Raw genomic sequence first — 13,120 nt, forward strand, 5'->3', positions numbered from 1 at the left:
ATATGCTTCAAATAATTTACTCTGAGAATTTAGCATGTTTAAAGTCAATGGAATGTCATTATGGGCGTGATCAAAAAGTGGTCACTGCTCAATAGAACTCTGTGGGGCAGAACGGTGATAACTTCAAACGTCAACTGACAAGCTAGTGGCTGCAGGTTCGTGAGTGAAAACATACTCTTTTTCTAAAGGAATACTAAACAAAGTAGGGACTAAGTATATATTTATTGACAAAGCTAAGTTCAATATCCTCCCTCTGCAATGTTTTTATTGTGTCTTTCCCTTTAAATCACCATAGAAACAGCCCCTCATGTAGATTGATCAGCAGTATAGCCAATGAAAGCCAAGGATCTGGAGATGAAAATGACTAGGGTATCACATTGACTGTGATTGTTCCAATCCACGGAAACACCCCAAAATGATACCAACTCCCAACGCCAAATATGGAAAAGGTACAATGGTCACAGCAAATTATTGTTCTTATTTTATCAACACTGTCAAATACAAGTATATTAAGATTATAATATTGTAGAGAACAATCTAATGATTCATTATATGAATGAATGAATGAAAATGAATGAATGAAATTACATTTTCGTGTCAAATCACCAATTAGCAACCCATCCCTTGGCACATAAACAAACATTACAATAATTCACTGTGGTAATTAAATGATAATTATTCTTCAAGTGTTCTCTGCATTGCGCATCGCATAAAGAGTGAAAAAAATGTAAGGTAAAAATCCACACATAATAGTAAATAAGGTTATCCAAACAATAATTATATTCCTAGAGCAGTAAAATAATATACATACATACATACAGTTGAATTTGGAAGTTTACATACACCTTAGCCAAATATATTTAAACTCAGATTTTCACAATTCCTGACATTTAATCCTAGTAAAAATTCCCTGTCTTAGGTCAGTTAGAATCACCACTTTATTTAAGAATGTGAAATGTCAGAATAATAGTAGAAAGAATTATTTATTTCAGCTTTTATTTCTTTCATCACATTCCCAGTGGGTCAGAAGTTTACATACACTCAATTTGTTATTTGGTAGCATTGCCTTTAAATTGTTTAACTTTAGTCAAAAGTTTTGGGTAGCCTTCCACAAGCTTCCCACAATAAGTTGGGTGCATTTTGGCCCATTCGTCCCAACAGAGCTGGTGTAACTGAGTCAGGTTTGTAGGCCTCCTTGCTCGCACACACTTTTTCAGTTCTGCCCACAAATTCTCTATAGGATTGAGGTCAGGGCTTTGTGATGGCCACTCAAATACCTTGACTTTGTTGTCCTTAAGCCATTTTGCCACAACTTTGGAAGTATACTTGGGGTCATTGTCCATTTGGAAGACCCCTTTGCGACCAAGCTTTAACTTCCTGACTGATGTCTTGAGATGTTGCTTCAGTATATCCGCATAATTTTCCATCCTCATGATGCCATCTATTTTATGAAGTGCACCAGTCCCTCCTGCAGCGAAACACCCCCACATCATGATGCTGCCACCCCCATGCTTCACGGTTGGGATGAGGTTCTTCGGCTTGTAAGCACCCCCCTTTTTTCTCCAAACATAACTATGGTCATTATGGCCAAACAGTTCTATTTTTGTTTCATCAGACCAGAGGACATTTCTCCAAAAAGTACAATCTTTGTCCCCATGTGCAGTTGCAAACCATAGTCTGGCTTTTTTATGGCGGTTTTGGAGCAGTGGCTTCTTCCTTGCTGATCGGCCTTTCATGTTATGTCGATATATCATTTTACTGTGGATATAGATACTATTGTACATGTTTCCTCCACCATCTTCACAAGGTCATTTGCTGTTGTTCTGGGATTGATTTACATTTTTCGCACCAAAGTACGTTCATCTCTAGGAGACAGAACGCTTCTCCTTCCTGAGTGGTATAGCGGCTGTGTGGTCCCATGGTGTTTATACTTGCGTACTATTGTCTGTATCAATGAACATGGTACCTTCAGGCGTTTGGGAATTGTTCCCAAGGATGAACCAGACTTGTGGAGGTCTGCAATTTTCTTTCTGAGGTCTTGGCTGATTTCTTTTGATTTTCACATGATGTCATGCAAAGAGGCACTGAGTTTGAAGGTAGGCCTTGAAATACATCCACAGGTACACCAACGATTGACTCAAAGGATATCAATTAGCCTATCAGAAGCTTCTAAAGCCATGACATAATTTTCTGGAATTTTCCAAGCTGTTTAAAGGCACAGTCAACTTAGTGTATGTTTTCACCTTTATTTAACCAGGTAGGCTAGTTGAGAACAAGTTCTCATTTGCAACTGCGACCTGGCCAAGATAAAGCATAGCAATTCGACACATACAACAACACAGAGTTACACATGGAATAACAAAACATACAGTCAATAATACAGTAGAAAAATAAGTCTATATACAATGTGAGCAAATGAGGTGAGATTAGGGAGGTAAAGGCAAAAAAGGCCATGGTGGCGAGGTAAATAGCAAGTAAAGGAAGGATAGCAAGTAAAACACTGGAATGGTAGATTTGCAGTGGAAGAATGTGCAAAGTAGAAATATAAATAATGGGGTGCAAAGGAGCAAAATAAATAAATAAATAAATACAGTAGGGGAAGAGGTAGCTGTTTGGGCTAAATTATAGATGGGCTATGTACAGGTGCAGTAATCTGTGAGCTGCTCTGACAGCTGGTGCTTAAAGCTAATGAGGGAGATAAGTGTTTCCAGCTTCAGAGATTTTTGCAGTTCGTTCCAGTCATTGGCAGCAGAGAATTGGAAGGAAAGACGACCAAAAGAGGAATTGGCTTTGGGGGTGACCAGTGAGATATACCTGCTGGAGCGCGTGCTACGAGTGGGTGCTGCTATGGTGACCAGTGAGCTGAGATAAGGCGTGGCTTTACCTAGCAGAGACTTGTAGATAACCTATAGCCAGTGGGTTTGGCGACGAGTATGAAGCGAGAGCCAACCAACGAGAGCGTACAGGTCGCAATGGTGTATAGTGTATGGGGCTTTGGTGACAAAACGGATGGCACTGTGATAGACTACATGCAGTTTGTTGAGTAGAGTGTTGGAGGCTATTTTATAGATGACATCACCGAAGTCGAGGATCGGTAGGATGGTCAGTTTTACGAGGGTATGTTTGGCAGCAAGAGTGAAGGATGCTTTGTTGCGATATAGGAAGCCAATTCTAGATTTAATTTTGGATTAGAGATGCTTAATGTCAGTCTGGAAGGAGAGTTTACAGTCTAACCAGACACCTAGGTATTTGTAGTTGTCCACGTATTCTAAGTCAGAGCCGTCCTGAGTAGTGATGCTGGACGGGCGAGCAGGTGCGTGCAGTGATCGGTTGAATAGCATGCATTTAGTTTTCCATGAATTTAAGAGCAGTTGGAGGCCATGGAAGGAGAGATGTATGGCATTGAAGCTCATCTGGAAGTTAGTTAACACAGTGTCCAAAGAGGGGCCAGAAGTATACAGAATGGTGTCGTCTGCAAAGAGGTGTATCAGAGAATCACCAGCAGCAAGAGCAACATCATTGATGTATACAGAGAAGAGAGTCGGCCCGAGGATTGAACCCTGTGGCACCCCCATAGAGACTGCCAGAGGTCCGGACAACAGGCCCTGCGATTTGACACACTGAACTTTATCAGAGAAGTAGTTGGTAAACCAGGCGAGGCAATCATTTGAGAAACCAAGGCTGTCGAGTCTGCCAATAAGAATGTGGTGATTGATAGAGTCGAAAGACTTGGCCAGGTCGATGAATACGGCTGCACAGTAATGTCTCTTATCGATGGCGGTTATGATGTCGTTTAGGACCTTGAGCGTAGCTGAGGTGCACCCATGACCAGCTCTGAAACCAGATTGCATAGCGGAGAAGGTACAGTGGGATTCGAAATGGTCGGTAATCTGTTATTTATTTATTTATTTATTTTTTAAATTTTATCCCCTTTTCTCCCCAATTTTCGTGTTATCCAATCGCTAGTAATTACTATCTTGTCTCATCGCTACAACTCCCGTACGGGCTCAGGAGAGACGAAGGTCGAAAGCTATGCGTCCTCCGAAGCACAACCCAACCAAGCCGCACTGCTTCTTTAACACAGCGCGCCTCCAACCCGGAAGCCAGCCGCACCAATGTGTCGGAGGAAACACCGTGCACCTGGCCCCCCTTGGATAGCGCGCACTGCGCCCAGCCCGCCACAGGAGTCGCTGGAGCGCGATGAGACAAGGATATCCCTACCGGCCAAACCCTCCCTGACCCGGACAACGCTGGCCCAATTGTGCGTCGACCCACGGACCTCCCGGTCGCGGCCGGCTGCGACAGAGCCTGGGGGCGAACCCAGAGACTCTGGTGGCGCAGTTAGCACTGCGATGCAGTGCCCTAGACCACTGCGCCACCCGGGAGGCCCCGGTAATCTGTTTGTTAACTTGGCTTTCGAAAACCTTAGAAAGACAGGGTAGGATAGATATAGGACTGTGGCAGTTTGGGTCTAGAGTGTCACCCCCTTTGAGGGGGATGCGGCAGCTTTCCAATCTTTGGGAATCTCAGACGATACGAAAGAGAGGTTGAACAGGCTAGTAATAGGGGTTGCAACAATTTCAGCAGATCATTTTAGAAAGAGCTGGTCCAGATTGTCTAGCTCGGCTGATTTGTAGGGGTCCAGATTTTGCAGCTCTTTCAGAACATCAGTTATCTGGATTTGGGTGAAGGAGAAATGGTGAGGGTTTTGGCGGGTTGCTGTGGAGGGTGCCGGGCAGTTTTAATGACTCCAACCTAAGTATATGTAAACTTCCGATTTCAACTGTAGATTGTGTATAGGCTTGTCTCCCATATGAATCTTCTCTCCGTGTCAGACTGGGTTCAAATGCCTTCTGTTTCTTTTTTAATGTATTTTTTTTATCTGTATATGTTACGTATGTATGTATGTTTGTACACTACCGTTCAAAAGTTTGGGGTCACTTAGAAATGTCTTTGTGTTTGAAAGAAAAGCACATTTTTTGTCCATTAAAATAACATCAAATTGATCAGAAATACAGAGTAGACATTGTTAATGTTGTAAATGACTATTGTAGCTGGAAACGGCAGATTTGTTATGGAATATCTACCAAGGCGTACAGAGGCCCATTATCAGCAACCATCACTCCTGTGTTCCAATGGCACGTTGTGTTAGCTAATTCAAGTTTATCATTTTAAAAGGCTAATTGGTCATTAGAAAACCCTTTTGTAATTATGTTAGCAAAGCTGAAAACTGTGGTTCTGATTGAAGAAGCAATAAACCAGGCCTTCTTTAGACTAGTTGAGTATCTGGAGCATCAGCATTTGTTGGTTCGATTACAGGCTCAAAATGTCCAGAAACAGAAGACTTTCTTCTGAAACTGTCACGCCCTGACCTTAGAGAGCCTTTTTATTTCTCTATCTGGTTAGGTCAGGGTGTGATTTGGGTGGGCATTCTAGTTTGTCTATTTCTTTGTTGGCCGGGTATGGTTCCCAATCAGAGGCGGCTGTCTATCGTTGTCTGATTGTCTGATTGGGGATCATACTTAGGCAGCCTTTTGCCCCACCTTAGTTTGTGGGATCTTGTTTTTGTACAGTTACTGTGTAGCCTGCAGAACGTTACGTTTGTTTATCTTTTGGTGTTTTTTTGGTGTTCATCAAAATAAAGAAAGATGTACTCTTACCACGCTGCGCCTTGGTCTCATTCCAACAACGGACGTAACAGAAACTCATCAGTCTATACTTGTTCTGAGAAATTAAGGCTATTCCATGCGAGAAATTGCCAAGAAACTGAAGATCTCGTACAATGCTGTGTACTACGCTCTTCACAGAACAGCGCAAACTACTATTATTCTGACATTTCACATTCTTAAAATAAAGGGTTAAATGAAAAACTGAGTTTAAATGTATTTGGCTAAGGTGTATGTAAACTTCCGACTTCAACTGTATATATACACATGCCACGTGCTGTTCTGTGAAGAGCGTAGAACGCTAAATATTTGTACAAGTTAATTATAGGTAGCCCTTTATCTTTTATTCCAGGCTTGACCTCAATATCCCGCAAACGGAAATACACAATGGACAATTAAAAAAAATATATATGTGATTTATAATGACATAGGGCAAAGAAAACTACGTTTTTACATTAATTTCATAGCACCCTCTTGAATTTCCACGTTTTTCTCTACATTCTAGAGAACGCTTTCTTGGGTACAGGAACAATGGTGGACATCTTGAAGCAAGTGGAAACAACAGACTGGGATATGGAAAGATTGTACACACCTTTTCTATTCATATACTGCCCATACTGTGTTTACACACCATTATAAGTATACTGTATACTGTATATACTTTTTGGTGTCAGGGAAAATGTATGTGAGTAAAAAGTATGTATTTTCTTTCGGAATGTGGAGTAAAAGTAAAAATAGTAAAAAATATCAGTAGTAAAATAAAGTACAATTCCAAAAAAATGACTTAAGTACTTTACAACACTGTTACGGTAACATCCAGATGGTTACTGCTACCAACATTACAAGTTATTTCTTGTGTAGGCTGCTATCCTACAAATTGGCCATGTTAACTACAATTACATTTACATTTTAGTCATTTAGCAGACGCTCTTATCCAGGACGACTTACAGTTAGTACATTAATCTTAAGATAGCTAGGAGAGACAAGCACATATCACAGTCATAGTAAGTACATTTTTCCTCAATAAAGAAATTGTTAGCAAAGTCAGTGCTAGTAGGAAAAGTCAGGTGCAAGTTTTTTGGGGGTCGGAGGAAGATATCTTATTTACGATACTCTTTGAAGAGGTAGGGTTTCAGACATTTTCGGGAAAATGCGCAGGGACTCTGTTGTCCTAGCATCAGGTGGAAGCTGGTTCCACCATTGAGGTGCCAGGACAGAGAACAGCTTTGACTGGGCTGAGCGGGAGCTGACCTCCTGTAGGGGTCAGCTTCCGCTCAGAGACCAGAGGTGGCAGAACATCGGGTTGGGATATAGGGTTTGAGCATAGTCTGAAGGTAGGGAGGGGCAGTTCCACTTGCTGCTTTGTAGGCAAGCACCATGGTCTTGTAGTGGATGCGAGCTTCGACTGGAATCCAGTGGAGTGTACAGAGGAGTGGGGTGACATGGGAGAACTTGGGAAGGTTGAACACTAGACCGGCTGCAGCATTCTGGATAAGTTGTAACGGTTTGATAGCACAAGTAGGGAGCCTAGCCAACAGAGAATTGCAGTAATCTAGACGGGATATGACTATTGCCTGGATTAGGACCTGCACTGCTTCCTGTGAGAGGAAAGGTCGTACTCTACAGATGTTGTAGAGCAGGGGTGTCAAACTCATTCCACGGAGGGCCTAGTGTCTGCAGGTTTTTGGTTTTTCCTTTCAATAAAGCCCTAGACAACCAGGTGTGGGGAGTTCCTAACTAATTAGTGATGTTAATTCATCAATCAAGTACAAGGGAGGAGCGAAAACCCGCAGACACTCGGCCCTCCGTGGAATGAGTTTGACACCTGTGTTGTAGAGCATGAAACTGCAGGAGTGAATCACTGCTTTGATGTTTGGAGAGAACGACAGGGTCATGCCAAGGTATGTTTGCACTTTGGGAGGGGGAGTTGTCGACCGTGATGGCGAGGTCTTGGAGCCAGCAGGCCTTCCCTGGGAGGAAAAGCAGCTCCCTCTTGTCAAGGTAGAGCTTGAGGTGGTGGGCCGACATCCAACCTGAAATATCTAACAGGCACCCAGAGATGTGTCCACCTGGGTGTCAGAAGAGGGGAATGAGAAAGATAGTTGAGTGTCATCCGCATAGCAATTATAGGAGAGACCATGTTTGGATGTGATGGAGAAAAGTGACTTGGTGTATAGAGAAAAGAAGAAAGGGCCTAGAACCGAGCCCTGGGGGACACCAGTAGTAAGTGCACGTGGTGCAGACACAGATTCTCTCCACGCCACCTGGTGGGAGCGACCTGCCAAGTAGGATGCAATCCATGAGTGTGCAGAGCCTGAGATGCCTAGCCCTGAGAGGGTGGAGGATCTGATGGTTCACGGTTTCGAAGGCAACAGATAGATCTAGGAGGATGAGAACAGAGGAAAAAGAGTCAGCTTTGGCAGAGCGGAAAGCCTCCGTGACACAGAGGAGATCAGTCTCAGTTGAATGACCCGTCTTGAAGCCTGACTGGTTAGGGTCAAGAAGATCGTACTAAGCGAGATAACGAGAGAGTTGGTCAGATACAGCACGCTCAAGTGTTTGGAAAGAAAAGAAAGAAGGGATACCGGTCTGTAGGTTTTGACATCAGTGGGGGTCGAGTGTTGGTTTCTTGAGGAGGGGATCCTTAAGTCAGAGAGGACGCAACCAGAGGTCAGGGATGAGTTGATGAGGGAAGTGGGAGGAAGGTAGCCTTGAAGTTAGCAGTTAAGAGCGTAACTGAAAGGTTGCTGGTTCAAATTCTTGAGCCGACTAGGTGAAAAATCTGTCGATGTGCCCTTGAGCAAGGCACTTAACCCTAATTGCTCCTGTAAGTTACTCTTGATAAAATCATTTGCTAGATGACTAAATTGTTTACATGTAAGTGAGGAATGGGAGAAGGTCCCCGGAGAAGATATGGAGAACGGAAGAGGGGATCTGGTCCAGTGGGCAGGTTGTCAGGCAGCTGGACATCACTAGTCGCAGGATTTCATCTGGGGAGAGAGGGGAAAAAGAGGTCAGAGGTAGTTCTGTGCGAGTGGGACCAGTAGGCTGAGTGAATAAGGATGGATGTTGTCAACCTTTTTTCAGCCATGCCACTGTTGTTGCCAGAGAGCCAGCATAAACTAGCTAGCTGGGAAAGGCTCATCAGGACGACTAACTCAACCGAATCCATTCGTTTCCACTCGACCCTCAGCTGTGCGACATACGTCATCAATTTGTGCACCAGGCGTGTCCGTATAGCCTCTCCCATGTAACTAGGGTCTGCATATGTGCTTGAGACCATGAGCACCGTGGAAAGTAACTGCACCACAAGGAGAAGCACAGGCTAAATTAGGCTACATGCTACAGCTAGGACTACATACAGTACACGGTAGAATGAGGCAACATTAAGGCCTAACATCATGGATAGCAGGCTAGAAGTAACGTGACGCACATAGAAAATGATCTATAAAGCTTATAAACATGGTAATGACTCGACTGCCTTAGCAACACCCAACGAAGCAATGGCCTAAAGAAGCAATGACATGTACAGTACTTACACTTAAATGCATGCACTAAACACAGGTCAGATACAGATAAACAGTCCAACAAGACCATTCTCTTCTGACCGCGATCACTCTCTGAAGGCAGGAGTGGAGTTCAGTGAGGTACATGGGGAATGGTGAACAATGATTGGCTGATGCAAGTGGGGTGACTTGTAGGTACTACTAATGAGTAAATAAGGGGTGCTGGGAAGTACCCAATTATTTATATATACACAGGGGGTGCTGTTTTGCAGACATTGTGCCTCCATCTTGGCACCCCCACCATTGTAAAAAATATTTTGGAAGCTATAGAAATGTCTCATGTCTACATTTGTTTTTGCCACGTTTATTATATTATAGACACTAATGCATACCTTTAATTTGCATTATGTGAGCTAAACATAACATTTTTAAAATGTATTAAAACATTTTCCTTAAAGTATACATTTTTTAAAGTTCTATGTTACTGTCCCCACTACAACAATAAAAATACTTAAATACATTTAATTTTGTCCTTGAAATATTTAATTGAAATACTGTAGAATTACATTCATTCCTTTGGAGGACTGCTTCTTCTGGGGAGTGCCAATATAACTGACCGTTGACCTCAAAGTCTCTAATTGGCCAGTACATATCATCAGCAATCCAGGGTTTATATACATCATTGCAAGTACCACTAACTACTAGATTAGGAGTGATGAAACTGCTAAATAAGACCCGACCCTTTTAACACACACTCTATTGTACATACTGGAAGCATGTATATAAAGAACAGTAACACCAAATGTATATAAATGTGTTGTTACATTTGTATAGTGCAACTGAGTTGACAGAGCAATTTAATTTCCCTGACCCAAAAAGTACACACCGGTACACACAATTTTGAAATTATTCAAGCGACGTGAGCTTGGTAAATTTCCTGGTCAATGTTCCATTTCCTCCCCAAACTACTTTGTTCTATATTGATATTATGTTGAAATGCTACAGTGTACAAGAAATCACATATATGTTGAAATATCACTGTTTCAAGTGTCTTCAGGGAAGAGTCTTTTGAGGGATGTCTCATGTTGACCACAAATAGAAAGTACAATAATGACTATAATTTCTCAAATTACAGGTGTAGATCTTCATTTGACCAGGAGCAAAATAACAGGATTTTAATGTTTAATTCATAATGTTGCTTAATCGGTGGTTAGATTATTAGCTGGACAAAAGTTGGCTACATGAAAAGTACCATAATGTTAATATAACCGTGTGTTAGTGCAGGGTTTTAGTGAATTTATGTAAATCAGCAAGCTCATCTGCATTTCCTACGGCACAGGAAAATTCTAAGTTACAAAAGAGTGATAAGATCTCCCTCAAAATGAACAGCACAAGTGATTCATAGATCTGAGGAGATATCTTACCATTTCGAACACAGTGGACATATGTCCTGTTTAAACTCAAGCAAAACATGGGAGTGCATTATTTGTATTGCTCTACCAGAGGAGTTTTTAGGAGGGCTATTGGTCTGCAGGAGGTATGATGCAATGTGGAGTTTACGGACAGCTACTGCTCATTGACGGTAAAATGGGATAAAGGGGGCTGGGCTCTGCTTTCGAGAACAAAATGTGATCCTGTGTGGGAAATTCCCTCTCCTCTGTCAGAGCCAGGCACTAGGAGGGATCAGGGGAGGCTCCAGGAGCTGCAAGGGGCAGAACTACAAGGTCACACCAAGTATACACCAAGTGTGTGTGTGTGCGTGCGTGCGTGCGTGCGTGCGTGCGTGCGTGCGTGCGTGTGTGCGTGTGTGTGTGTGTGTGTGTGTGTGTGTGTGTGTGTGTGTGTGTGTGTGTGTGTGTGTGTGTGTGTGTGTATAAAGCTAAAGGCACTCTTACCAAACTCAGTTCTTGTGTTGGGAACATTATAGAAAATATAGTTATTTGTTCTCAGACAGTAATGTCCATGACTCATAGGGTGAGTAAAGTACTTAAATATATTGGCAGCTGCCCTGACTTGGCCTTATACACTGAGTATACCAAACATTAGGAATACCTAATGTTTGGTATTTTACCCTCTGAACAGCATCAATTCATCAGGGCATGGACTCTACAAGGTGTCGAAAGCATTCCACATGTTGACTCCAATGCTTCCTACAGTTGTGTCAAGTTGGCAAGATTTCTTTTGGGTGGTGGACCATTCTTGATATACGTGGAAACTGTTAAACGTGAAAAACCCAGCAGCGTTGCTGTTCTTGACAGTAGCTGCTCCTGGCATCTACTACCATACCCCTTTCAAAGGCACTTACATCTTTTGTCTTGTCCATTCACCCTCTGAATGCACACATACACAATCAATGTCTCAATTGTCTCAAGGCTTAAAAATCCTTCTTTATTAATCTGTCTACTCCCCTTCATCTGCACGGATTGAAGTGGATTTAACAAGTAACATCAATAAGGGATCATAGCTTTCACCTGGATTCACCTGGTCAGTCTATGTCATGGAAAGAGTAGGTGTTCTCAGTTGTTCACTAAGTGTAGACAAACTTCAAATCCTTTTACTCACATGCGTCAAATACAACCTTACCGTGAAATGCTTTATTACAAGCCCTTAACAAACAATGCAGAGTTTTAGAGTTTTTTCCAACTGCTTACACACGTTTTCAAAACTGTCTTCTTTTTTCAAACCTCTACACACAATTCCCCAAACTGCACACACAAAATGCAAAATGCCTCACATATCCTTCAAAATGTAACACTGCATTCAAAATGCCATAAACACATGTCAGAATGAAGCATTTGAATCAAATGGCAAACACTGCTTTCATAATAGTACATTTTTGGATATACCATGTAAACACTGTTGTTCTAAATCTAAAGCTCTTTGGTCTTTCATAGGCTTATATCTACATTTCAATACAATGTTCTACAGTGAAAGTAATCTGCTGAGAAGGGTAACAAGTACACTGTAAACACCAATGCAATGTAGAAACAGAAAATATTTATTAGGCCAAACATTACTGTTGTATACAGTAGCATACAACAAAACCATAAACATATGTAAACCAAAAGTATATTCTTTAGAATACAGTAAAGAACACAATGTGTGGGGTCCCGGGGGGGGCAGTCCAGGAATTGGTAGTCACCAGTGCTAAGCTACGCTTCATCTCTTCTCCGGCCTGGGTCTGGCCACAATACTTTGTCCACATCACAAGATACGTTTTCTCTTGCCAAACATTGAGGGAAGTATCTCCTAGCATGGTGTATCCAACCTTGGACAGAGGTAACCTCTATGTCCCCACATGCGTCCTCCATTGCCTGGAGAAGCGGCATGCGGGCATAGGGTTGGCGATCATACACTTTCCAGCGCTAGGCTGAGAAGAATTCCTCTATGGGATTTAGAAAAGGTGAATAAGGGGGTAGGTACAAAACTACAAATTGTGGATGGGTGGCAAACCAATTTTGGACCAGAACAGCCTGGTGAAAACTAACATTGTCCCATAAAACCACAAATCTAGCAGGCTCCTGATCTGGATCAGGGACAAGCATTGTGTAAATTGCATCCAGAAAAGTGAGCATATGGCCGGTGTTGTACGGACCCAGTGTGGCAATGTGATGGAGGACCCCGTTTTAAGTGATGGCAGCACACATAGTTATATTACCCCCACGCTTTCCAGGGACATTGGTAATTGTCCTCTGTCCTATTACATTTCTTCAACGGCGCCTGGTTTTGGTGAGGTTGAAGCCAACCTCCTCCACATAAATAAATTCATGGCGAATTACATGGGCATCCAGCTCCAATATTCTCTGTAACAGACAAAAGGATACACAGATGAGTAAATATGGTATGTTTGAAGTACTGGAAGTAGTGTTGCATACATACCTCTACAAAGTCATGTCGCATATTCTTGACTCTGTCAGAGTTTCTCTCAAATGGCACCTTGTAAAGTTG

The sequence above is a fragment of the Salvelinus fontinalis genome, chromosome 31 (genome assembly GCF_029448725.1).
Source record: "Salvelinus fontinalis isolate EN_2023a chromosome 31, ASM2944872v1, whole genome shotgun sequence".
Taxonomy (NCBI): domain Eukaryota; kingdom Metazoa; phylum Chordata; class Actinopteri; order Salmoniformes; family Salmonidae; genus Salvelinus; species Salvelinus fontinalis.